The 25,438-nt window shown below is 39.8% G+C and overlaps 1 long non-coding RNA gene across 1 annotated transcript; it reads left to right on the forward strand.

Moving 5' to 3' along the window:
• Nucleotides 1-25,370, forward strand: LOC131900815 (uncharacterized). Its single transcript, XR_009376283.1, has 5 exons — nt 1-235; nt 14,538-14,624; nt 24,601-24,727; nt 24,940-24,997; nt 25,258-25,370. It is a non-coding gene; the product is annotated as an uncharacterized LOC131900815 (long non-coding RNA).
• Nucleotides 25,371-25,438: the final 68 nt, after the last annotated feature.

The following is a 25,438-nucleotide window of genomic DNA, read 5'->3' on the forward strand; positions in this document are numbered from 1 at the left end:
CACTGGAGCTTTGAGAATGCCAACTCCGGGAGAAGTCATTGCGGCCTCAGGAGAGATCAACAAGAGCTGTCCTATCGGGAGCACGGAGAGTGGGGCGGAAGTTCCTCACTCGCCATTTTTCTTCTTGGCGCCGAGGCATTCGCATTGCTGTTTTGTTAGCTGAATGTGTCTGGGTTGGCTGAGCCTCCGAGGCGGTGAGACGGCCGCGCACACGGGAGACTTGGGTGTAGACTTGGTGAGATGCGAGTGCTCGAGGTGGGAGGGCAGGCCTGCAGGGGAGTCCCGATTCCTCTGCTGCCGGTATCCCTGGAGCCTGGCATGCTTTCCTAGCCCAGGTTTCCTCTTTTAGAGAGATCTGGGTTCTCTCTCCTCTGCACAGCTGTGCCCGGGGCTCCCAGCTGCGCCGCCAGGAAGGGGGGGGGGGTTGCGGGGCTTGGCGTTTAGGTTCTCAAAAGTGGAGCCCCGCTTTTCTGTCTTTCGGGTTCAGGGGAAGCATCGTGTAAAAATCCACCACCAGTTCCTTCAGCACAGTGCTTTTTAGGTTGGTAGTCCTTAAATTTCCAGGAACTTGCCCAAATTGCCAAACTCAAGGGACCTACATACAGCTGTGTGTTCAGGAGGGGCGAAATGACCTGTTGTGACCAAATACTTTTCTAAAATCTTTGTGATTTTAAGAACGTGGTGCTGAATCTACAAACATGTCGGTGGTTAGGCACAAATAGCAGTGGAAAGAGGATGGTAGGAAAGACTTGATAAATGGTGGCACAGTCATTTCCTAGAGCAGAGTGTGTTCTCGCTGCTGGCTCAAGTTTAAGTTTGGAGATGTTGAGGAAGGAGAGAAACAATGCAGTTAGAGTAGTAATTTTATTTCTCCTTATCACTTCATCTAAATATTTGTCCATATCCCCAAAAGGAAAGTTTGTGTCAAGCCAAGAGCTTAAAACTGGGACCAGGAGGTGAGATTCATTTAAATGTAGGGAAAAATGAGTGCTCTCAAAAACAAAAAGCATTGAGGGATGGGAGGTTACAGTCACTAAAAATAAAGCACCTAGGTAGAATTCAACACCTGCTGCTTTTACTTCATACCTAAGCGGTTGTTGTCTATATGTATTTTGTACTCATTGAGAATGTCTGCGAGTCTGTCAGAAAGACCATTTCAGTTTCTTTCTCCCTGGTACAGAGAACCTAACTCCCATCGCATTTTCTGAGCAATAACGGTGTTTGGGAGTCTTTCTCCTAAACACCCTTTAAGCAATATTAAAATTACATAGTAAATATACATAGTTAATAGATGGCTCGGGGTCCCATCCCTCCATCACTTCTTAATGGAAACTGGCTACTAGAAAGAGCAAACGGGCTTTGAACTAGCACTACAAATAGCATAGTAAGACTACTCGGTTTTCAGGACCGTTCTAAGGATGGACCACCGGAATTGAATAGAGGGACACCCAGCTGGTATTGAAGAATCTGTTAGTGTTCAAAAAAGAGCACTGATTTGCATTGAGATGTCAGAAAATGACAAATCTGAACCTTCAACTAACTAGGTGTTTCTTCACTTGTCAGTATTGATCCTGTGGAAGAGAGAGGTTGATACAGAAGAGTTGAAAGGGAGGTGTTTGGAGGCCCCAGAATGAAATTTCCTTTGAGCTCTTGTTTCTCTTTCTGCCTGAAGTTGAACCACCCTGGGACATTATATGGTCTCTAAGCAAAAGTACATTTTTAACTTTCTGGATGTGGGTTCCCTTGTGAATTCTGGGTAGAGCAGATTGCTTCCATGGGCTGCTTTATTTAAGTTTCCTTGATAAAGACTTGTTAACAATATGTTATATCCATGGAGTCACCATATTGGTGAATCAGTTGGCTTCTATTGTGCCTCCCATATTCTTTAGCACCTCACCAAGAGTTTACCAGTGCATAGATGTTTTTAGACATTCTTCATGAATTTGTCATTTGTTTATTAGTAAACTAAAGTTTCACTTTTTTAAAAATTTGAATAAGTTAATAGTGTTTTTTCTATATAATTAAAAAAATATTGTATCCAGGTGTGGTGTCACACACCTGCACTCAGGAAGCAGAAGCAGGTGACTGTGAGTTGTAGACCAGCCTGGTTTGTATAGCAAGTTCCAAGCCAGTCAGGGCAACATAGTAAGACCAGTCTCAAAAATGATTACTATTGTATGAGTGTATAATATATGTGTTGTGGGAAGAGCATGCATGCCATGGCTTGAGTGTGGAGATAAGGGAACTATCATATGGAGCTCTCCCTCCTATGTGTGAGTTCCAAGGATTGAATTCAGGTCACAAGACCACTGAACCATCTCTGTTGCTTCTAATACAACTTTTTAATAGTATTTTTACTTTACTTTGTGTGTTTTGCTTCTAATATAACTTTTTAATAATATTTTTACGTTACTTTGTGTGTATGTGTGCTTGTGTGAGTTTATGCATCCAGAAGCTCAAGGAAGCCAGAATTGGGCATCAGATCTCCTGGAATTGGATGGTTTTGAGTCGCCACCATGTGTGTACTGGGAACTGAACCTAAGTCCTGAAGGAGCATTTACTGCTCTTTACTCCTGAGATATCTTTCCAGTTCCTAAAATAACATTTGTATTATGCTGAAAGCTTTTTATGAGGATTCTTTGACTCAATCTCTTTCACATATGATGGTAGATAAAATTTTGGTTAAGTCAGTTCAACCACTACATTCTCTGCTTGTGGGACTTAGCTTGTTTTGAATCTTTTTTTTAAATAATTTATTTATTTTATTTTACATGCACAGATATTTTGCCTGCATGTATGTGTGTGTGTGCCTTGGACCTGGAGTTACAGACTTGAGCTGCTATGTGGGTGCTAGGGATTGAGCCACCTCCTCCGCCCCTGTTTGGAAACTTTTTATTGTGTTGATAATATCTTGACTTTTATGCTTGTGTACATAAATTTTTTTCACAAATTTTTATACACAGTGGAATTTACAAAAAATAAAGGTGGATTTTTGATGACGTAATTAAAGTTTATCAGAAACTTTTAATAGTCATTGAAATTATCTGATCTTCCATTGATATAGATAGATAGATAGATAGATAGATAGATAGATAGTGAATGTGTGTGTATGTGTGATTTTCTAACACTTGAAATAATCTATTTTGTCTATCTGTCATTAAACATAATTCAATTGTAATTTATCTTGCTTTTACTGATTATTTTTGGCATTCAATAACCTGCTTGTGTGGCCCTTTATGGTTTATGAAATTCTCTTTTTCCATTTCTGCCCCTCTCCCTCCCTCTTTCTCCTTATACTATGGTATTGTATTTTTAATTTCAGATTTAATCACTTACGGTTTATATGCAGCAAAATTAATATATATATGTATATGTACATATATATGTAGTCTTTTGTAATCTCAGAACAACCACATTATTTTTCAGAGTTCTTATTTTTTGACATATTCTATGTAAACAATGTGAAGGAAGACTGTCTTATTCCTATCCAATACTGATGCCTTTTATTATTCCTTGCCTTATGCTTTCTTGGAGTTTTAAATTTTGTATATGTGTGTTTCTGTGTGTGGGTGTATGCACATGCAAGTGCAAGTACCTAAAGAGTCCAGATGATGGCACTGGATCCTCCAGAGCTGGAGTTACAGGCTGTTCTGAGCCAACTGGTCTGGGTACTGGAAAACAGACTCTGGTCCTCTGGAAGAGTAGAATGTGATCTTAACCACTGAACAATCTGTCCATCTCTCTCTACAGTCATCTGATCTTAGAATTTTTGTGCATCTATACAATTAGATGATAGATTCCATACATTTATTTTTATGTATTTCTCTATCTCACATAATTATGTAATTCTTATTTGGCTGTGGTAAGTAATTCTGTTTAAACAATGTATGGCATCTGGAATTATTGAGATTTTTTTTTCATATGTATTTACAAGAAGTATGGGTTCTTTGTAATGCCTATGTATAGTCTAAGTGTCTCCTGTCCCACCCAGCCCCACGGTCCTGCAGCCTCTTATAAAATAATCATTCAGGGACTTAATTGCAAATTATATAACCTGTGACAGACTTCTTGCTAGCTAGCTCTTATAACTTAACCCATTTCTATTAATCTATGTTTTGCCACATGGCTATGGCATTACTGGTCTGCTGGCATCTTGCTGTTCCTTGGGCGGCGACTGGCATCTCTCTCTCTCCCCCCTCCTTTCTTCTCTCCATATATCTGCTTGGATTTCCTGCCTGCCTCTAAGCTGCCTTGCCATAGGCCAATGCAACTTCATTCATCAACCAATCAGAGCAACACATATTCACAACATACAGAAAGACATCTCACAGCACCTATGCTTTGTTTTGGTGTTGAGGCAGTATGGGACTCACAGTATAAATTAGTCATTGTTACCTCTCTATGTCCTGAAAGGGGCTTGGTCACAACTTCCTAGGGTAATTACTTGCAATTATTTCTGTTTTTTTAATAAGGTTTTTTTTAAACTTATATATGTGTAAGTTTGTTGAGACAGGATCTTTTGTAACTCATGTTGGCCTTGAACTCTGGAAACTCCTCCCTCTCCTGAAAGCTGAGATTACAAGTGTGCACGACCATATCTTTCTTGTCTATGATTTCTTACCAGGAATTATTTGATTTTTGCCCCATTTATATATCTTCTTTTAGTTACTTTAGCCAAATGAGGCTTATCAATATTTTTAAAGATTCCCTTAAATATATATATGTGTTTTACCTGCATGTATGTATGTGTACTGTAGCTGAAGTTTTCTCTGGTCCCGCCCAGGCCTGCAGCTGCTCAGACCCAAATGAACATACAAAGGCTTATATTATTTTCAAACTGTATGGCCTAATAGCTCAGGCTTCTCACTCGCTAGCTCTTACATCTTAAATTAACCCATTTCTATAAATCTATACTTTTGCCACATGGCTTGTGGCTTATTGGTACTTTAATCTTGCTTCTCCTGGCAGTGGCTAGCAGCATCTCAGCTCTGCCTTTCTCCTTCCTCTCTGTCTAGTTGGAATATCCTGCCTAACCTTATTTTGCCTCACCCTTGGCAAAACAGCTTTATTTATCAACCAATCAGAGCAACACATATTCACAGCATACAGAACGACATCCTACAGCAGTGTACTATGCACATGTCTAATCCCAATAGAGGACAGAAGGGTCTTGGATAGACTGTAACTGGAGTTACAGATGGTTGTGAACTGCCATGTTGATTCTGGGAACTGAATCCAGGTCTTCTGGAAGAACAGCATATTCTCTTAACCTGAGTCATCTCTTCATCCCCCTCCCCTGTATTTGTTGTTTGGTTTGGATTGAGTTTTTATGTTTGCTTGTGCTTTTGATTTTTTTTTTTTTAAATAGGCTTTCTGTATATAGCCCTCACTGACCTGGACTGACTCACAGAGATTGGTTTGCCTCTGTCTTCTGAGTGCTGATTTTTTTTTTTTTTTTTTGCAAAACTTTCCCTGGGGAGATGTGAGCAAATATCTGTTCATCCCAGATAGGGCACCAAGAGCAAGACCAAAATGATGATGATGATGATGATGATGATGATGATGATGATGATGATAATTCCAGCCAAGTCTGCCTTGGTGAACCACTGGGTTTTCTGGGATTATTTATGGAAGTGTGTAAGTAGTATATTGGGATTACTTATATAAGTGTACAAGTAAGCTGCCAGACCCTGGCTGCTTTATCACCAAAAAGTCCTGTCACAACTTGAGTGACATTTCATGAAAGCTGCATCACTCTAGTTCCCAGCAGATCTTGTTGTAAGTGGCTCCATACCAATGTCTCTTCTTTGCAGTATTTGTTTACTACTCACATAACCTCAGAGAGGGGCCTCTTGCATCTTGTAAGGTTCTGTAGTTTGCTAAGTCATTTCTTATGAGTTTCCTGGGTCTCACTCCTCTCCCCTAGAGGATATTTCCAATCCCAGGAAACGGCTGGATAACACTCAATTCTTCATGATTTGGCATTATTTTGTTCTTTCTCTCAACTTCTAAAGTAGAAGGTTAATCATTGTGTCAATATCTTTTCCTGAATTCATTTACTACTTTGGGTTTCATTTTCAGCTTTTCTTTTTCTGAATCCCACAAGTTCTGGTAGTACACTGAATTTCATGCTGTTGGGCATACTTCAATTTTTCATGAGGTTTCTCTTTTCTGTTATTTAGAGGTTGACAGTTTAATCTCTATTTCATTTTGGTTTTCCCAGTTGTTGAAACTGGTTAAACTTCAGGGTTGAATGAGAAGATACACTTCACAACTTCTTTTTCTTTACATTTACTTAAGAGTGATTATTAGTTCCAAGCTGTCTATCTTAGGGGAGATTCCCTGTGATCTTGAGAAGAATGTGTACTCTACCCTTGTTGATGGAGCAGTCTGCATTATCAGATGATACTAGTTCACAGATAACACTGTTAGTTTCTACTGTTTTGTTACTAATGCCTTACTTTAGTTAGCTGTCAGTTACTGATACAGATATGTTGAAGTCTCCATATATAGTTGTGTATCTATAATTTCCTTGCTATTCTATGTATTTTTTTACCGCATGTATAAAGGGGGCTATATTTTAAAAATTATATGTCTTCTTGGATAATTGTTGTATCATTATTTGATCCTTATATTTCTTGTAATTTTCCTGGAGCTACTAATGCATGTTTAGTCTACAATTAATATATCTACCCCGTGGGGCTGGAGATATGGCTCAGTGACAAAGAATCCTGGTAATTCTCCCAGAAGACCCAGATTTGATTCCAAGTACCCACATGGTGTTCACAACCGTCTGAAACTCCAGTTCTAGGACATTCAATACCTTCTTCTAGCTTCCTCAGGCACTTGGTATGCTTGAAGTACACGGACATACATGCAGGCAAAACAGTACACATGTACACACACACACACACACACACACACACACACACACACGCACACTCCAACTGTTTTTACTTATGTCTTGAAGTATAGCTCTGTATTATTATGGATAGTATAGCTTAATCCATAAAACAAGACTCAGTTGTGGTGATATTTTGTTTGTAATCTAACAAATAAAGCTTGCCTGAAGATCAGAATGTGGAGCTAAGCCACTAGTTAGCCGTAGAGGACAGGCAGTGGTGGCACATACCTTTAATCCCAGCATTTGGGAGGCAGAGCCAGATGGATCTCTGTGAGTTCAAGGCCACCCTGGGCTACACAAGATTAATCCAGTCTAACAGAGCCAAGGAAACAGAGAAATTGATCCAGAAACACAGAGCCAGTCTGTGGTGGCACACACCTTTGATCCCAGCACTTGGGATCTCATGCCTTTAATCCAAGCACTAGGGAGTTAGAGACAGGAAGTGATATGGCTGGGCAGAGAGAGGAACTGTAGGCAGAAGTTTCTCTCCAACCTGCCTGTTCCCAAATACCTAGCAGCTGCTTCCCAAATAATTTTGTGTTGGGCATTTACTGCTGGGCGTGGGGTCTACCCCTAAGTGTAGTTTCTATATCCAGTGAGACTCCATTGGAGAACACTAAGTGGTTATCAATTGGAGAGACCTTCTTTGTTAGGGATGGGGGATCATGTCCACTTCTCCCTCTCAGCACTGGGACTCCTTCTGGCTTGATCCTGTACAGGCCCTGGGCATGCTACCCCAGTCTCTGTGAGTACATAGCTGCATCAGTCCTGTTGTGTCTGGAGAACACTGTTTCCTTGGTTTCTGTTTGTTTGTTTTCTAAAGAGAAACCAACAGATGGAAAAAGAACCTAAGAGAAGAGACAAGAATCAGAGACCCAGTCATTCACAAACTTGGGAATCCCATAAAAATACTAAACTGAAAGCTATAATTTATACACAGAGAAACTGCTATAGACCTGTGCAGGCCCTGTGCTTGCTGCTTCAATCTCTGTGAGTTCAAATGTATGAGCCTTGCTCAGTTGATTCAGAGGGCCTTATCTACTGACCTCTATCCCCTCTGGTTCTTACACTCTTTCCACCTCCTGTTCCGTGAGGTTTTCTGAGCTCTGAGGGGAAGGATTTGATGAAGACATCCCATTTAGGGCTGTGTATACCAAGGTATCTGTTTGTCTCTCCTCTTCCTCTCTTTCTCTTTCTCTTTCTCTTTCACTTTCTCTCTCTGTCTCTCTCTGTCTCTCTCTCTCTGTCTCTCTCTCTCTCTCTCTCTCTCTCTCTCTCTCTCTCTCTCTCTCTCTCTCGCTTTCTGTAAAATGTCTGGCTGTGGATCTCCGTATTTGTTCCCTTCTGCCACAGAGGAACCTTCTCTGATTATGGCTGAATAAAGCATTAATCTATGAGCATCACTACTTTTATTTTTTAAAGACTAGTAGTATTTGGTTTTACCCTAGGTCTCTGGGCTACCTAGTCTTTGGTTCTTATTTACCCAAGTAGTGTCAGGTATGGGTTCCATCTTGTGGAGTGGGCATTAAATCAAATCAGAGCTTGGTTCGTTACTCCCAGAAGCTTTTGCCACCATTGCCATAGCATATTTTTCAGGCAAGACAGCATTGTAGATCAAAAGTTTTGTGCTGTGGATTATGCTTATTGTTAAAAATAAATAAATAAATAAATAAATAAATAAATAAATAAATAAATAAATAAATAAATAAATAAATGAATCTGATTGGCCAGTAGCAGGGCAAGAAGAGATTAGGTAAGACAGCCTGACACAGGAAGAATGATTGGGGGAAGAAGGGTGGAGTCAGGAGAGATGCCAGCCAGCTGTCCAGGAAGCAAGAAATGCTAGAGGATAGGTAAAGCCATAAGCCATGTGGAAATACATAAATTAATAGAAATTGGATAATTTAAGAGTTAGCTAGTAACAAGCCTGAACTATCACCCGAGCATTTATGAATAATACTAAGTCTCCGTGTGGTAATTTGGAAGCAGCTGCAGGAGGAACAGGTGGTCAGGACAGGAAATCTCTGCCTACAGTTTTGTGGCTGAGTTGGTGCTTACATTTCTTTTTTGGTAGCCTGAAGAGTACCTTCCCATACCAAAAGACACTACAATGTAGGGGTGAAGGTTCAATGTAGGCACCAACTCGACCTTTCCGTGTTCAGTGAATTGTGTGGGTGTTGTCTTCAGCAATAGGGCCTTGTTCTCAGTTTGTAGAGAGCAACCTATTGTCTTGGCAACAGCCTGGGTTGTTTGGGGATTTATTTCCATGATACCCCTTTGGCCAACAACTCGATTGGATGTAACCCAGTCCCGATAGTTTCATTTAGTGACAATAGATGGCCATTTGTGACGCCATCTCCCCATTTTGGAGACTTCTTTAGGATCACCTTCATATATTTTAGCAGTTTCCACTGTACTAGGATTCCACACTACCCCGCAAATGCTCCTCCATTCTAGTTGTCTCTTCCAAAATGTACTCCCTCAACCCCATCTTCCCTTCCCCTCCCCTGCCTGATCCTCTCATTCTTGAACTCCTGCCCCCAAGAAAAAGTTCTCTTCAATTAAAAACATATAGTATGAAATTTTTTAATAAAAACAAATAATTTTCAAACAAGGCTTTTAATTATGTACATTTTAGGATAACTAAATTGAACTTAATTAGCACATGCAATACTCTGTATACCTATCATTTGCAAGGTCAGAGCACTCAAAGTAAAATCTGTTGGTTTTGCAGAGTAAAGTACATTTTTATTAACTGTAGTTATGATGTTGTGTAATAGATTATTGAATTTCTTCTTTCATCCAACTGAAATCTTCACTTCTTTGCACATCTCCCTACCTTGTGCCCACATCCCTATATATTTAATGGTGCTTCATGTAGAGAACAAGCAGTTGTTACCACCTTCTAAACTAATTCCATACTTTTAAAATTGATGCAATTGGATAATTAACCTCAAATTTCTGTAGCTGTGGGTATGTCTGTGTATGTGTGTTTGTGCATGTATGAATGGGGGAAATTTGCTTCAGTGCATGATTGAAGGTCAGAAGATAACTTGGAGAAGTCAAGTTTTTCCTTTTACATCCAGAATATCAAACTCAGGTTTTCAGGCTTGACAGCAAGCACATTTACCCACTCAGCTATCTCATTGGGCATAGACTATTAGTATTTAAAATGATTGCTGTAGTTGAGTGAATATATATATTTACAACAATCTGTTGATAGACACCTTTGCTGACTCATAGTTTGACTATTGTGAATAAAGTTATAATATGCATTTATATATAATATTTATATTGTATATATTACTATAACTATTTTCTATTGAGTTTGTGTGTGTGTGACATCACTTCTCTTTATTACGTTAGAACCTGGTAGGGTTTGTAGATTTAAAATATTCAGTTAGTGCCAGGTGGTGATGACACATCCCTTTAGTCATAGCACTTAGGAGACAGAAACAGGCTGATCTCTGGGTTTGAGGCCAGCCTGATCTACAGAGCAAGTTCCAGGACAGCCAACGATGAACAGAGAAACTCTATCCTGTCTCACCCCCCCACCACCACCACCAAAAAAATCAGTTATGTGGAAACATCTAAAGCTAACCCTTTTGGAGTTTATACCTTTTAAACTAGTCCTCACTTAGCCTCCAGGAACTCATCAGGTATTACTTAGGTTTTTCTTCCATGGTTTTGCTTACAAGTTTATTTCTATAAGTTCCGATTCTTCAGGTCTGCCTCTTTATCTCCCCAAGTTTAGGACAGTAACTTACTTGTCTGAAGTTGTTTTGGGTTTTGTTTAACTTTCTCATCAATTTCTGCATTCTATGTTCCCATTTTCTCTGCTCTGTTTAGATGCAACAAGTGAACTTGTTAACAGAAATACTTATTGATTTTCCAGTGTCAATAATGCCACTTACATTTAATCTAAATGCAGCTTGAAATAGCATTGCATGGTCACCAAGGCTATTCCTGACACCCTTTGTATGACTGAAAGTTATTATAGGAAATCTGGGGGAAAAAATACTTCAAGATACAGACACATTCAGTTTACTCCAAAAGCTCAGAAGTAATAGCAAGAATTGACAGTTGGGATTACATGGTACTGGAGAGAGAGCCAAAGTAGAGAGAGAGCCTACAGAATGACAGGAAATTTTGTCAACTATCTCAGGGAATCAGTTTCTAGAAGTATATAAAGAACTATGAAAGTTAAACAAAAAAGTATAAATTGTCCAGTCGATAAATAGGCAAATAAATTCAACAGTTCTTAGAAGAACAAGTATAAATTGCAGATAAATAGCATGGGGAAATGATTTAAATCTTTAGTTGATCAGAGAAATGCAGGCGAAAACTACATTGAGATTCTGCCTCACCCCAATTTGGATGACTATCACGACAGAAATAAAACAGATGCTGATGAGGGTAGAGGGGAAAACCAAACCCTTATATACCATTGGTGATCAATCAGTGTGGAGGTCCTGTTTGTGTTTTACATTCTTAAAAACCTAAAAAAAAACTACCATGCGATCCAGCTGTAGTACCCCTCTGTATATACACAAAGCAAAATACATAAGCAGACAGTGGAGATACCTATATAAAATTTTTTATTATGGCCTTATTCACAATAGTCAAGCTATGAATCAGCCAAAGTGTCTATCAACAAATGAAAATTTGAAGAAACTGTGCTGTTATATATCACAATGATGTTTTATTCAACCACAAGGAATAATAAAATCATGTCATTTTATAGCAAATGGATAGAACTGGAGATCCTCATATTAGGCAAAATAAGTCAAACATGCAAAGACAAATATGTTGTCTCTTGTAATGCCAAATCTTTTCTACCCCTTTTTTTTGTTTTTGTTTGTTTGTTTGTTTTGTTTTTCCTTTGGTTTTTTTTGTTTGTTTTTGTTTTTGTTTTTGTTTTTTTGTGACAGGGCTTCTCTGTGTAGCCCTGGCTGTTCTGGAACTCACTTTTTAGACTGGGCTCACCTCCAACTCACAGAGATCCATCTGCCTCTGCCTCTCAAGTGCTGGAATTAAAGACATGTGCCATCACCACTGCCCAGCCGAATCTTGATTTTTAAAGAAAGGTATGGAAGGTGAAGGGGGCTGTTTGCAAAGAGGAAGGCTGACAGCAGGAGGAAGGAACCATAAAAGAGTACTTGGGAGTGTGGATATGATGAAATTTATCATGAAACCTATTCCACTGTACAATGAACATACCCTAGTAAAAACACTGAGCTTTTTTAAAAATCCGTGACAACGAGGCTCTGTGGTTAAGAGCACTTGCTGCTCTTGAAGAGGACCCAAGTTTAGTTCCAAGCACTCTCATCGATTGCCTCACAACCACCTGTAACTCTAGCACCAGGGAATCCAATGCCCTTCTCTGGACTTGTTGGACACTCACACACTCATACACACATGCATACACACACACACACACACACACACACACACACACACACTAAAATAAATCTTTTTTTAAAAAAAAAATCTATGAGGAGTTAAGTAATAAGAAAAAGAATGTAAATTCCATTGTCATTCTCAAAACATGTGTTGAGAAAGTGTCCAGAAATACACAGTTGATCGTGCTCACTCTTGTGAAGAATCCACCAGCACCCACACCTCCTGATTTAAATGGGTATCTTTCAGAGTTGTGTTGAGCCCTCCAGTATTTACAAAAGGTGATGATTCCTTGTCTAAATCTGTGTATGCCTTCACTGAGCAGATGGTAGGACAGCTTAAGGAAAAGAGAACCAAAAGGGGAACATGGTCCTTAGGAATCATGACCGATCTTGGAAGATAGTGTCAAATGAACAGTTAAATGAAGAGAAATAAGAGCTTCAGGTGGGCTCAACAAGGAGGCAGTTTCAAGAGTTCTTGAGGTCTGGCAAGATAGCTCAGTAGGTGGAAGTGCTTGTGTACAGGCCCGACAACCTGAATTTAGTCCCCAGATCCCAGAAGATGGCAGGGTAGCAGTAACTCCTAAGGATTGTTCTCTTTCCTACACACACACACACACACACACACACACACACACACACACACACACGAGAGAGAGAGAGAGAGAGAGAGAGAGAGAGAGAGAGAGAGAGAGAGAGAGAGAGAGAGATTTTTAATTTAACTTCTTTATTGATTCTTTGGAAGTTTCATATCATGTGCCCCAATTCCACCTACCTCCCAGTCCCCCATATTCTCCCCTCATCCCTGAAGTGCCCCCCCACAATGAAAACAAAAACCCTCTTCATTTCTCCTTTCCCTCCTATATCCAACACCTCTGCATTCATTCATTCCTCTACATTCAGCCTCGGTGTGTTATATAGTAGACCCTTTTGTCCTATCAGCTTTACTAGCAAATGCTCATTGCAATGAGTCACTGGTCTGGTTCAGGGCCTCTAGTTTCTGGTACACCATCATCACTGGATCCTCACCGGAAATCCTCTGGGATATCCCATGGCTACCCGGAGTCTTGGAGATCCTGTAGGTATTGTTGCACAGGACCAGTCACTTCATGAGCTCCAGCAGGTCCTAGATGGGGTAGATTTAGGGTAGGACAATGCAAGGCCTACTGTGGGTCTGGGTGATAGCTGAGCTAGTCAGTCCCAGTCACTGGGGCCACCTGCCTCGGGTGAGGGGGTGGAGTCAGTTCTATACACCATGCTGTCAGGGTCAGTTCACACCACCCACCCACCCACTTGTGAAGGGTGGAACCATCTCCCCCAAGTGCTGGGGCCAGCTCTGGGAGAGATTTATTTTTTTAAGAGTGCTTGCTTGAGAGGCTGGGAGAGGGTCAGTCAGCAATGTACTTGCTATGAAAACATGAAGACCTGAGTTCAGAGTCTATGTAGAAAACCAGGCACAATGGTTTTGTGTAATCTGTAATCTCAGAACTGAGGAGGTAGAAACAGACAGATCTTTGGAGGCTTACTGACCAGCTATATGAAAATTGGTGAGCTCCACATTCACTGAGAAACCCTGTTTCCAAAAAATAAAATAGAGGCCAGGCATGGTGTCTCATGCCTTTAATTCCAGCACTCAGGAGGCAAAGGCAGACAGATCTCTGAGGCTAGCCTGATCTACATAGTAAGTACCAGGATAGCCAGGGCTTATGTAGGGAGTGACTGAGGAAGACACCGTATATCAAGCACAGACCTCTATGAATATGTACCCAAATGTACATATGTGTGCACACAGACACACACACACACACACACACACACACACACACACACACACACACAGAGTCGTAGAGAGTGCTTGAAAAGAGGAAGCTATTTATGCACAAATTATACCTCAGCTATAGAAATCACAGAAATTAACACAGAGAGGCAGTTTTACATGTGTGAAGCAGGCATGTAAACCCCTGGGCAACCAACACATGGTTGGTGATAGCCATGTGTTCTGAAGGTCAGCCGGTCAATGAAGCAATAGGAAAGGGAGTTCTGTCCCTTTTCTTGTGATAACTCTCATTGCCTTTGGGTGATTTTCAGGGAGGAATTTCTTGTAGTATATAGAGTTAATCGAATCATGGTGTAATTTCTATGTATGGATAAAATCTTTGAAAGTTAGGCTTTGGAGAAATTTCTTTTTGAACATTTCATGGGTAAAGAGTTTATGAATTTGATGCTTTCTTTAGGTACAAACTCAGACTGATTCCGGGCAAGAGTATCCTCGCTGGTGAAGGAGGGAGCATTTCTACCTGTGGAGTCAGGCAGTGGGCATGGTGAGCTTCCAGAGTTAAATCCTTCTAAGTTCTTGCCTGAGCACCAGTCATTCCAGCTGCCAAGTTAGGAATATGTCTAACTCTCTGAGAGACATTTCCTTGTCCTTGTAACCTGGAATGAAGAAAATCACTATTTTTGAACTAGTTAAAGGTTTGGTTTGTCTATCTTAATTGTTTTGTAGAATGCACCTTTGTGAAATATAACTAGGTTCGTCGTGTATGGATTGATTATATTGCCTTGCTGACCTGTTTTGTGTATATCCTTGACTGAAAATTAGTAGATTGAACAATAAGGCATGTGAAAGCCATATCCATGAAGCCAGCTGCCTCACTCAGACATCTCAGCTGGCTTGGCCTGAGATTCTCTGAAATCAATGATAGTCTCCAAAGGACACAGTCGAAAATTCATTGAGCAGACTCTTGACCGTGTTTCCAGTGGGTAGAATCAGGAATTACCCACCAAGAACAGGATAAAGGTAGTCCTACTCTAAAAGCCAGTTTTACACAAAGTAAAATTCTATTAACCCTTCAGTCTGTGGGTACAATCTGCTATTTATTGTGCCCTACTTAGCTCAATAGGGATTGTTTCTGCTTTCACCCAGAGGTCAAGGGGACAAGTCTTGGTTTGTTAGCCTACTAGACTCACTGGGCAAAGCTGTACAAACTATCCAACCACATGGCTATGGGAAAGAGTCTTTTTTTAACCCTGGGTATCATCCCTTTTGATGCTGCCATTTTCAGAACCTGAAGTATGCCAGACTCCTGGTAACATAGCCTCTGTTTTCACTGTGACCTCCAAGGGCCACAGTTGCCATTTTGAGACGTTTAAGACAATTGGTAAAGTCAGAATGATGGTGTTGGCTCTGTGTCTGTAGACTAGGGGTATGTTACCCTAGGCATTTGTGGCAGAACCTGACATTTTCCTGTCAGCTGCAGGTTCTGCAGCCTGAGTTTGCTACTGATGCTACTGTGCTCTTGGTTCCTCATTCCTGGTAGTTGAGGCAGGCCAGTAATTGGTACCCTTCTGTTGTGTTGTGCAGAGCAACTTGCTCTCCAGAGACCTCTATGGACAACTGGCCTACTGTCTTTTGCTCTCAGGATGTGCAGTGATCTAGCAGTTTGAAAGGCTTCCAATTCCCATATGTGGTATTGCAGGGAAGAGCTGAGCAATCTGAGTGCCTGATACTTCCTTTCTCCTGAAAGCAGATCTAATTGCCCCATGGATTTGGTTTTGGTTTGGTTTAGTTTGGTTTGATTTGGTTTTAATTGTGTGGCAAATAGTCACTTGTATGTTTTATTATTAGCTCTTCCTGTCTCAGTCTGTTTCTTGCTTAAAGTTTATAGCTCTCGGTAAGGAGAGCTATGTTCTTATGGCCTTCTTGGAAGCATAGTCCTAAGGTAGCACAGGCTATCACAAAACCAAAGAAAAGGAGAGACCTACTCAGACTGACTTTTATAGCATATCCACTGGAGGCATTTATAGCTCATTAATCCATGAATCAAATGAACACAGTATTACATTTATGAGGGCTGAGCCCTAATCTTCTCCTAAAGGTCCTACCTGATCCTCCTACCTCTTAAAATCTCCTGATGGAGGTTAAAACCCTACCTGAATTTTACAGGAGGTAAACTATATTCAAGTGACTTGGAAGCAAATTCCTCAAGTTTGAGATGGCTTCTCTTATAAACATCTCCTTCCCCTTTACAATTTACAGTATTATCTACCACTTGTCTACAAGCATACACGTGATTACCTTCACTACTTTAGTGATTTGGTTGTCGTTTTTCTACAAATCAGTAAATACCTTTTTTTTCCCTCTCATTTCATATAACCTCCCCAGTATTTATTGAGCACACTGGACACAGTCCAATATCTCTTAGAAGGATGGACTTTTGAGCATGTTAATGAACAAGATGGGGTCAGTGCATAGCTTATGTAGTAATACAATCTCATTTAGCACTAATCAGATGTCTGTTGTGGCCCTTGACTTAGTACTTTGAAAAGAACACACAAGCCAAATTTTCAGAACACTTTGAAAAGTAAAATATAGTGTGTCCAAAGAGGCATTTGCATAGCGTGTATGGGGGTAGGGCTGGGAGTAATCTAACTTATATTCCACTAATTAACTTTTGTTTCTTTGTTTTGAAGTAGCATCTCACTCTATAGCCCAGGCTGGCCTGGGACTCATTAGGTAGCCCAGGCTACCCTCAACCCCTGATTATCTTGGCCCAATCTCCTATATGCTAAGATACAGATGGATACCATAACACCCAGTCCCATTTAAGTTCCAATACACATCCTTTCTTTTCTTTCTCCAATATGACTTCAAATGAAATTCTAAGCCTTAGCCTTGAGTATGAGGTAGAAAGATGAAACATGGTCTCCAATGATGGTTGCAAGGAAATGCATTTTCACAAGATTGGTAGACATACTGTTGAATTACCAAGATTTTCCAAAATATCATTTCTTCTGAGGTGAGGCACTTATAACACTAAGTAATTTAATTAATTTAATTTTCTTCATCTTGTTTGGCACTTGATTTTCAATGGAAACATATAGAAGTCCTTAAGTATAATTTACTAAGTTTTTGTTTTGAAAATAATCATTAACTAATATCTTATTTTCTAAATGAAATGAATATGCTTTACTTGTTATATTTTCTCTTACATTTTTATCTACCTATATTCATGTGACTGAGTTTAAGTGGCTTTGCTAGAGTCTTCAAATGAAAGATAGTTTTTCTTTTTAGAAGTAACTTACTGAACTTGACTGGGCACCAGAGACCCATGCCCTATGACTTCAAGTGAAGGCCATTGGTGGCTTGGAAAAGGAAGTCATGGAATGTCTTTGATTCTTCTTGAAGTTAGCCCTGCAAGCATCCATGTGTGCTCACTGGGCACAGAAAGACCCTTGGTACTGAGAGACTGGAATATTGAATCCACATGCACTTGTGAGCGTGGTTATAGTAGAAGTGCTTAACCTTTCTTAGGCTGTAGCTATTCTTGGAGATAATTCTAGACATTGTACTGGAATGACAAATGCTATCTTTTTGTTTTTGAAGATAATCACATGCAGAAAAGTAGATGATAATCATACTGTAAATTATGAAGGGGAAGGAGATGTTTATATGAGAAGCCATCTCAAACTTGAACTGTCAGCTCCCTTGCTATAGCTTGAATACAGTTTGCCTCCTTATAGCTGGCGCTGACTTTGAACTCCTGACCACCTGCCTGTGCTCCTAAATGCTAGGTCTAGAGGCTTCCACCACCAACATTGGCTTAAACATGTTCCAAACAAGAAATGCTGCTTGAAGTAAGACATGACAGGGACTAGTAAGATAGCTCAGTAGTTTAGAGCACCTCTTACTCTTGCTAAGGACCCAAGTTTGATTGCTAGCACCCATATGCTGGCTTAAAACCATCTGTAACTCTGGTTCCAGAGGATCTGACACCTGCTTCTAGCCTCTGTGGGCACCACCAACAAGACATATACACACTAACAAAATACCTTTCACAGTTTCATTTCCTCCTGCCCCCACAACTCACTAAATAAATACATACTTGCAGACAAAACATACATATAAAATAAAACAAGTCTTGTTAAAAGATGCTGAAGATCATGACATTGTTTGGCAGGTGGGAAAGCCTCAACTGCCAAGTGTCTTAAAGCTTAAGCAGAAAGTTTTCTTTGTAAGGAGGATCAAGTCAGAGTAAGAAAACAGTTGTGAGAGAAGAGGGAATGATTAGAGGGTGATGAAATCAGATCCTGCACCAGATACCATTTCCACCTATGGTCAGCCTCTTCTTAGGATAATGGTAAAGAAGGGGAAGGGTGGTTCAAATATTCTAGGTCTGGAGGAAGGGAAGAGACTTAAGTGTGCTTAATAAGTGCTTTGTTTGTAGTGATCCATTAATCATTTGTGAGGCAAAACGTAGGAAGTTAGAAAGTATGCGTCTCACTCAGACATAGGTTTAAAAGGGTTGCAATAAGGCTGAGGAGGGTGGAGAATACTTTTAATCCCAGCACTGGGGAGGCAGAGTTAGACAGAGTTCTAGGCCAGCCAGGGCTATATAGTGAGACCTATCTTAAGTGTGGGAAAGATTAAATAACTATCTAAACATAATGAAAACAGTGCAGTTTTTCTTCTCTCCCTCTTTGGTTTTTGAGACAGAGTCTTCCTACATAGCCTGCACTGGGCTTTAATTTGTGAGATTCTTTCTGCCTTTGCCTTCTCTGTGCCAAGATTACATGTATGTGTCACTATGACTGCCATGCTACGTTGTTTAATAAAGTTTTTTGTATGAATTTTAACCAAATGTATACTCAGTATTAGTTTACTACTATTTTTGCAATGCATTTGGCAATCCCTTTAATATCTAAAGACTAGATATTATAAATTTTTGATTCATTTGTCATGTATACATTTGTACAGTGTGCAGTCCAACAGAGTGATCTATCCATAGCATACAGGACAATGGGGGTGCAGAAATTTTCAAGCACATACTAGCAAAATACCTTTTGCAGTTTTATTTCCTCTTGCCTCCCAAAACTCATTAAATAATACAGAGAATACACTGTCTCAAAGGTGGTTTAATACTTCTGTTTCCAAACCAAGTATTTCCAAATTTCTAGAAGCTTTTTACACAAAACATTATGCCACTGCTACTATTAAATGTATCAAGCACTTCTAAATCTCCTGAAAGAATCAATTTTATATATAATAAATTGTCTACTATGTACACAGAACTGGTAAATAAGATCATACATGTAACAGTGGTTGTAATATGATGTGGCTTGTAAATGATATTTGGGCCTCTTCACTTCCTTTCTCTATACCTTCATACCACAAGATAAGTATAGGCATATAAGTAATGGCTATAAATAACTGAAAAAATCATATCAAAAAATTCCTTATGAAAGATGAGCTTGCCTGTGAATTTAAACACAAAATGCACAAAAGGTACCAATTCGGGGGCTGGAGAAGTAGTTGAGTAGTTAACAGACCTTATTGCTTCTAGAGGGTACCTGAAGTTAGTTCCCAGCATTCATGTCAGGTGGCTCACAGTCATGTATAATTTTAGCTCCTGGAGATCCAAAACCATCTTCTGGACATTAAGGACACCTGTACATATGTGCATATTTACACACACATGTGCGTGCACACACACACACACACACAATTAAATTTGGGTTTTTTTTTTTTTTCAGAGAGTGGGGGGTTCAAGACCCTGTGTATCCCTGCCTGTCCTGGAACTCACTTTGTAAACCAGGCTGGCCTTGAACTCAGAGGTCTGCCTGTTTCTGCCTCCCAAGTGCTGAGATTCAAGGCATGTGCCACTACTGCCTGACTTTAAAAAAAAAAATTGAAGTACCTGCTTTACTACTTTATCATACACTGGCAACCTCTTTATTATCTAGTGAAAATTTGAGCTTGCCCTGTATATATAGTATATGCACAGCAAAACAAAATGAATAAAACATTGAGAAAAAGATGGCATCCAAAAATGTCCAACTATAAGCACACTAGCATATCGCATTTTGCAGATAACTGAGCAAGTAGAGATCATATTGCTCACAGGGGTAGCTTCATGGTTCCACTCCCAAAAGAGCATATTCCATAGGACTTTTAACAAAAAGATTATTTTAAAAAAGTGGCATTTAACATATGATGAGTACTTCTAAACATCAAAACAGACCAGCTCTTTCTAGTAAGGACAGCAGTCTTCAGTATGTACAACATATTAGTAATCACTTGAAAGTATCTTCAAAATATGAACATTCTAGTCTAGAAACCCACCATTCCACCAGCCCACAAAGGTTTTAAGGGTTTGATCAAAAGTTTTAGAAGATAGTCTTTCCTAGAAATTTTGACACAAAATACAAGAAATATTTACTGACTCTACTTTTGTTGCACACCAGCAACTTTTTTAGTATCTAAAAACATTAGATATAAGTTTAGACTACTTTGTCTATGCTTACGTACACCCAAAATCACCGTATTGTCTGGTCTGTCTGGGACTTCAAAGGTCTAGGCTCTACAGGATTAAGATCAGGATCCTGCAGCCTGTGATGTCTGAGCTCTGAGAAGCCTCCAGATTATTGGGAAAGCTCAGGGGAAAGGTTCATTGGTGCTTTGAGTCCTTTGCCTGGACTCAAATTCAAAATTTCTATAAGATGCACTTCTGTCCATGATTTTCTCAGTTGAAATCCACCAGGTCTGGAGGGAAGGGTGTTGATTAATAGCTTTAGATTGTTATAATTTCTCTCAGTTTTCACCAAAATGGTCATAGCAGAATGCAGGTTCTACGGTGCCTGCTTTACTAATACTGAACACTGCAAAAGTATTTAATCTCTGGAGGCTTCTTAGAATACATATTTAGTCTGTGTTGTGTGTCAGAACATTGACCCAAATTTTGGCAGTGTGTACTCTACACTGATTAAGTATATAGTTGCTTCATATGTTTTTAGTCATTACCTAGGGATTTAAGAAAATTCCAAACTTCTGTGGATTTCTGATATGTTCTAGGCATATGAGGAACAACTGAACCACTCAGTTTTGTACTTATCAAGATGTTATGGAGACCTAGTGATTTGCTGTCCTTTATCTTGAATGGCCTCAAGATCTGTCTGTCTTAAGAAATAAAACACAATTAATGTTGCTTCACATGATGTAGGGCAGGACTGATGGCTCTCTTTTCCCTTCACTCTCCCCTCTCTCCATGCTACTTGGAAAATGAACTTTTCAGAATGCTTGTTTCAGACACACTGCCAAAAACCACAACTCTTTCATGTGGCAGAACCTACTCAGTAAGTGGAGAGGTGTACAGTGATACTCTAACAAGTGACTGAAGTTTTCTCAATTCTTACCTTCTGTTTTGGGAGGGTGGAAAGAGGAGTAGTATGACCAAAATGACTTTTTTATTAGTTCTTTAGAATCTTATACGATGTTCATATCCATCCCCTCCCTCAGTTCCTGCCAGATCCACCACCACCCCTTCACTAGTGACCCAAAACTTTGTGTCCTTTTTTTTTTTAATTGATCAAGTTCACTTTATGCTGCCCATATATTCTTGGGCCCTTGGCCTTCAATTGCAGTGTGGTCAGCTTACCAGGGGATGCACTCTTAAAGAATCTTCCTCTACCAGAAGGAGAGCCAATATCTCCTTTGATAGGGATAGGACTTAATTCTCACCTTTCTAACCATATTGAGATTTCATCTGGGTTGAGCTTGCACAAGTTTTGTGCATGCTGCCACAACCAAAGTAAAGTTGTGTGCTCAGCTTCTCTATTATGTCAGGAAGACATTGTTTCTTTATAGTCACCTACCACCTCTGTCTCTTATACTCTTTCTGCCCCTTTTTCCAAAATGACCCTAAGCCTTAAGAGGAGGGGGTGCAATTTAGATGTCCCATTTAGGGCTGAGCACTAGGGCCTATGACCTCTCTATACACGGGTTTTTCGTCCAATAATGGTGCAAGGTATAGCTTTTATCTTGTGGAGTAAGACCTAAAACCAGTCAGAAAGTGGTTGGTTAGTCACGTGTTTGTGCCACTATTGCACCATTGGGCATGTCTGGTTAAGCAAGTCCTTACTGCAGGTGGCAGTCCTCACACCGGGCTAAAATTAATGATTACTTTTCTGCTCTGGTAGAATGCATAGCACCTGCCAGTACTATGAAAGCTATCTAGTAGAGATAAAGCTTCCAGGTCAGTACTAATTGATATCTCCCTGTTCTGTGACTCAAGTATCTGGTATCTTCAGTCATTTTTGCCTTACTGTCAAGTTTTGAAGGATAAGCAATAGCATTGGCAACAGCCTGTAATGTTTGGAAGTCTATGGGACCTTACTGACCAAAACACTCCAAAAGAAATAACCCAAGGCCTGGAGAGTTGTAGCTCTGGTTATGAGTACTGGCTGCTGTTCAGAGTACCCAGGTTCAGTTCCAAGCACCCACATGGTAGCTCACAACCATTTGTTACACCAGTTCCAGAGAAGCTGACACTTCTGTCTGGCCTCTTCAGACACTGCATGGCACATGATACACAGACATATGTGCAAGCAAAACACCCATACACATAAAGTAAAAATAAAATCTTAAAGAAACAAAAATGAAGACACATTCCTGGCACTCTGCTTTTTATTTGTTAGTCTGAGATGTCTAGTAGGGGTATTGTTGCCCCATTGTACAATGACTCATTGTAACTCTAAAAAATTATGAATATGAGTGTGTGTGTGTGTGTGTGTGTGTGTGTGTGCTATGTGGTGTGTGTTCAGGTGCCCCAGGAGGTCAGAGGATCTGGAGTTAGTTTGTTGGCTCAGTTTTTCTTTGTGTTTTCTATTCAGGTCATCTTTCTTCTTTTAACAAAGGTTTAAAATCTATAGCAGGGTTGGGATATGATCCCCTCTGTTTGTCTGGTAGTTAATAGTAGTTAAAGCTGCAGCCACTATTCTAGCTCTTCTGCTTTTTAGCCACAGTCTGGTACACAGACTGGCTTGTTTGAGGGGCTTGAAACAAGATTTCCCTGGTAGTATGAACTTATCCTGGGTCTCAAGGCTGGATAGGGCAACTGGAGGGTCCCAGTCAGGTAGCTGGAAGAACTTGTCAAGCATCCATGGATCTTTGGAGTAACCCATATTAGAGGGGTTTGGAAGGAGAATACAGGTAATCTATCTGGGCAGTCTGGAAGGTCTGATGGGGAGCAGTACCATGAGATGGAATTGGACAAGTATCAGATGGAAGGAGAGGGACCAGTTCTTATATTCTTGAAGAAGAGAATTCAGGAGATCCAGTTTCAGGACAGCCAAGCTTAGGGCAATGAAGAACAGAAAGCTGGCAAAGATGTAATTGAATGGGGGCAGCAAAACTTGACAGCTTTGGTCACATGGTTCTGGAGTTAAAGATAGAAGAAAGGGGCTATGAAATTTGCTTCTGAGACTAAGGAAAGCTGCTGAGGCCAGGCATGTGTCAGGAGTGTCCCTGAATGGAGGCTTAGAGAGGCCATTTCGTGAAGCTGTGAAGTTGAAGACTGGATTGCCTTGGAGAACCTAAAATGTTGGAGATGCCAGAGCTATGGGATACCTGCTGAGGAGAGCTGCTAACAGGGAGTGGACCTAGCCCAAGAGAAAGAAGTGTGTTGCAGGCAACAGAACTGAAAGGAGTTGGAGATCCGAAGAGTGTTTTAACATCAGACATGGAGATGCAGAGTTTGGAGTTTGCCCAGCTGGGTTTCAGTCTTGCTTTGATCCAGTATTTCCTCACTATGCTCCCTTCCCTGTGTTTTGGACTATAATGTATATCCTGTGCCATTAAAAAAAGAAGATAATTCAGCCAAAGAAGATAGACAGTTTAAGCAGAGGTTGATTTAGCAAAGGATATCTTCCAAATAGAAATTGGAGTGAGCTGTCCCAAGGAAAGGGGCAACAATGTAGTGCTTTCTGTATTGCAGATTTTAAAGAAAATTTTATGACTGTATTTATAAAGTGAATGACATTAATTAGGAGATGGCTTCTTTACCTTCCAAATCATAGTAGACTGGATCTCTTTTAGAACATATAAATATATATATATATATATATATATATATATATATATATATATATATGTGTGTGTGTGTGTGTGTGTGTGTGTGTGTGTGTGTGTATGTGTGTGTGTTTGCAATGTATATGAATGTATGTGCACTCACTCATGTTTGCATATATAGAAGTTAGAGGTTGATGTAGGTGTTTTCTACTATCACTCTGCCTTGCTTTTAAATTTTTATTACATCAATTAATTTATTATGTGTATTTGTACATGTGTGCCATAGCATGCATGTGGAGGGCAGAGGACAACTTGGGGAGTTGGTTCTCTTCTTCTACCATGGGAGTCCCAGGAATCAAATTCAGGTCTTTTTTAACCATAAAATATGAGTTGATGCTAAATATACTGTGTTGTGAATCTTACCTCTTCTCTTGGGAATCTGTGGTATATTCTAGGAGACTATGACCTTTGAGGATATAGCTGTCATCTTTACTTTGGAATAGTGGGCTTTGCTGGATCCTTCTCAGATGAAATTCTACAGAGATGTAATGGAGGAAACTTTCAGGAATCTGGCCTCTATAGGTAAGAGTAAAATCACTCCCTACTTTTCAGTCTGAGAAAAAGTCTGTCTTGCTCATCAATGCTGCTCAATGATTTGCAGTATAGAAAAGATCAATTTGGAGAATATACCAAGAATGGTCACATTATATCATTAAACTACTCAGAATCTAGTTTGTTTGTTTTGTTTTTTTATGATAGAATTTGTAGTGATTTTTCTGGTTCTGTATTTTTAGAACAAGCACAGGAATGCCAGAATATTGAAGATAGCCACAAAATTTCCTGGAGACTAAGGTAATTTTCCCTTCCAAATTAAAGAGAAATTATTCAAGAATATAGAACTAAACCAGTCATGATGGCACCCACCTTTAATCTCAGCACTCCATACACAAAGGCAGGCAGATGTCTAAGAGTTGTAGACTAGCCCCCATTTACATAGTAAGTTCCAGGTCAGCCAGGGCTACATGGTGAAATCATGTCTTAAAACATAAGAGATAAGACAAAGTTTAATTCCCAGCACCCACTTGGTGGCTCACAACCCTTTGTAACTCCAGTTCCAGGGAATTCAATGCATTCTTCTAGGACCAGGAAAGAAGATGGTATACAACTGTACAAGAAAGTAACATACCACACACATAAAATAAAAATAAGTCTTTTAAAAAGTTTTTTTTTGTTGTTTTTTTTTTTTTGTTTTTTTTTTTTTTTTGTTTTTTCGAGACTGGGTTTCTCTGTATA

The sequence above is a fragment of the Peromyscus eremicus genome, unplaced genomic scaffold (assembly GCF_949786415.1).
Source record: "Peromyscus eremicus unplaced genomic scaffold, PerEre_H2_v1 PerEre#2#chr22_unloc_1, whole genome shotgun sequence".
Lineage (NCBI taxonomy): Eukaryota > Metazoa > Chordata > Mammalia > Rodentia > Cricetidae > Peromyscus > Peromyscus eremicus.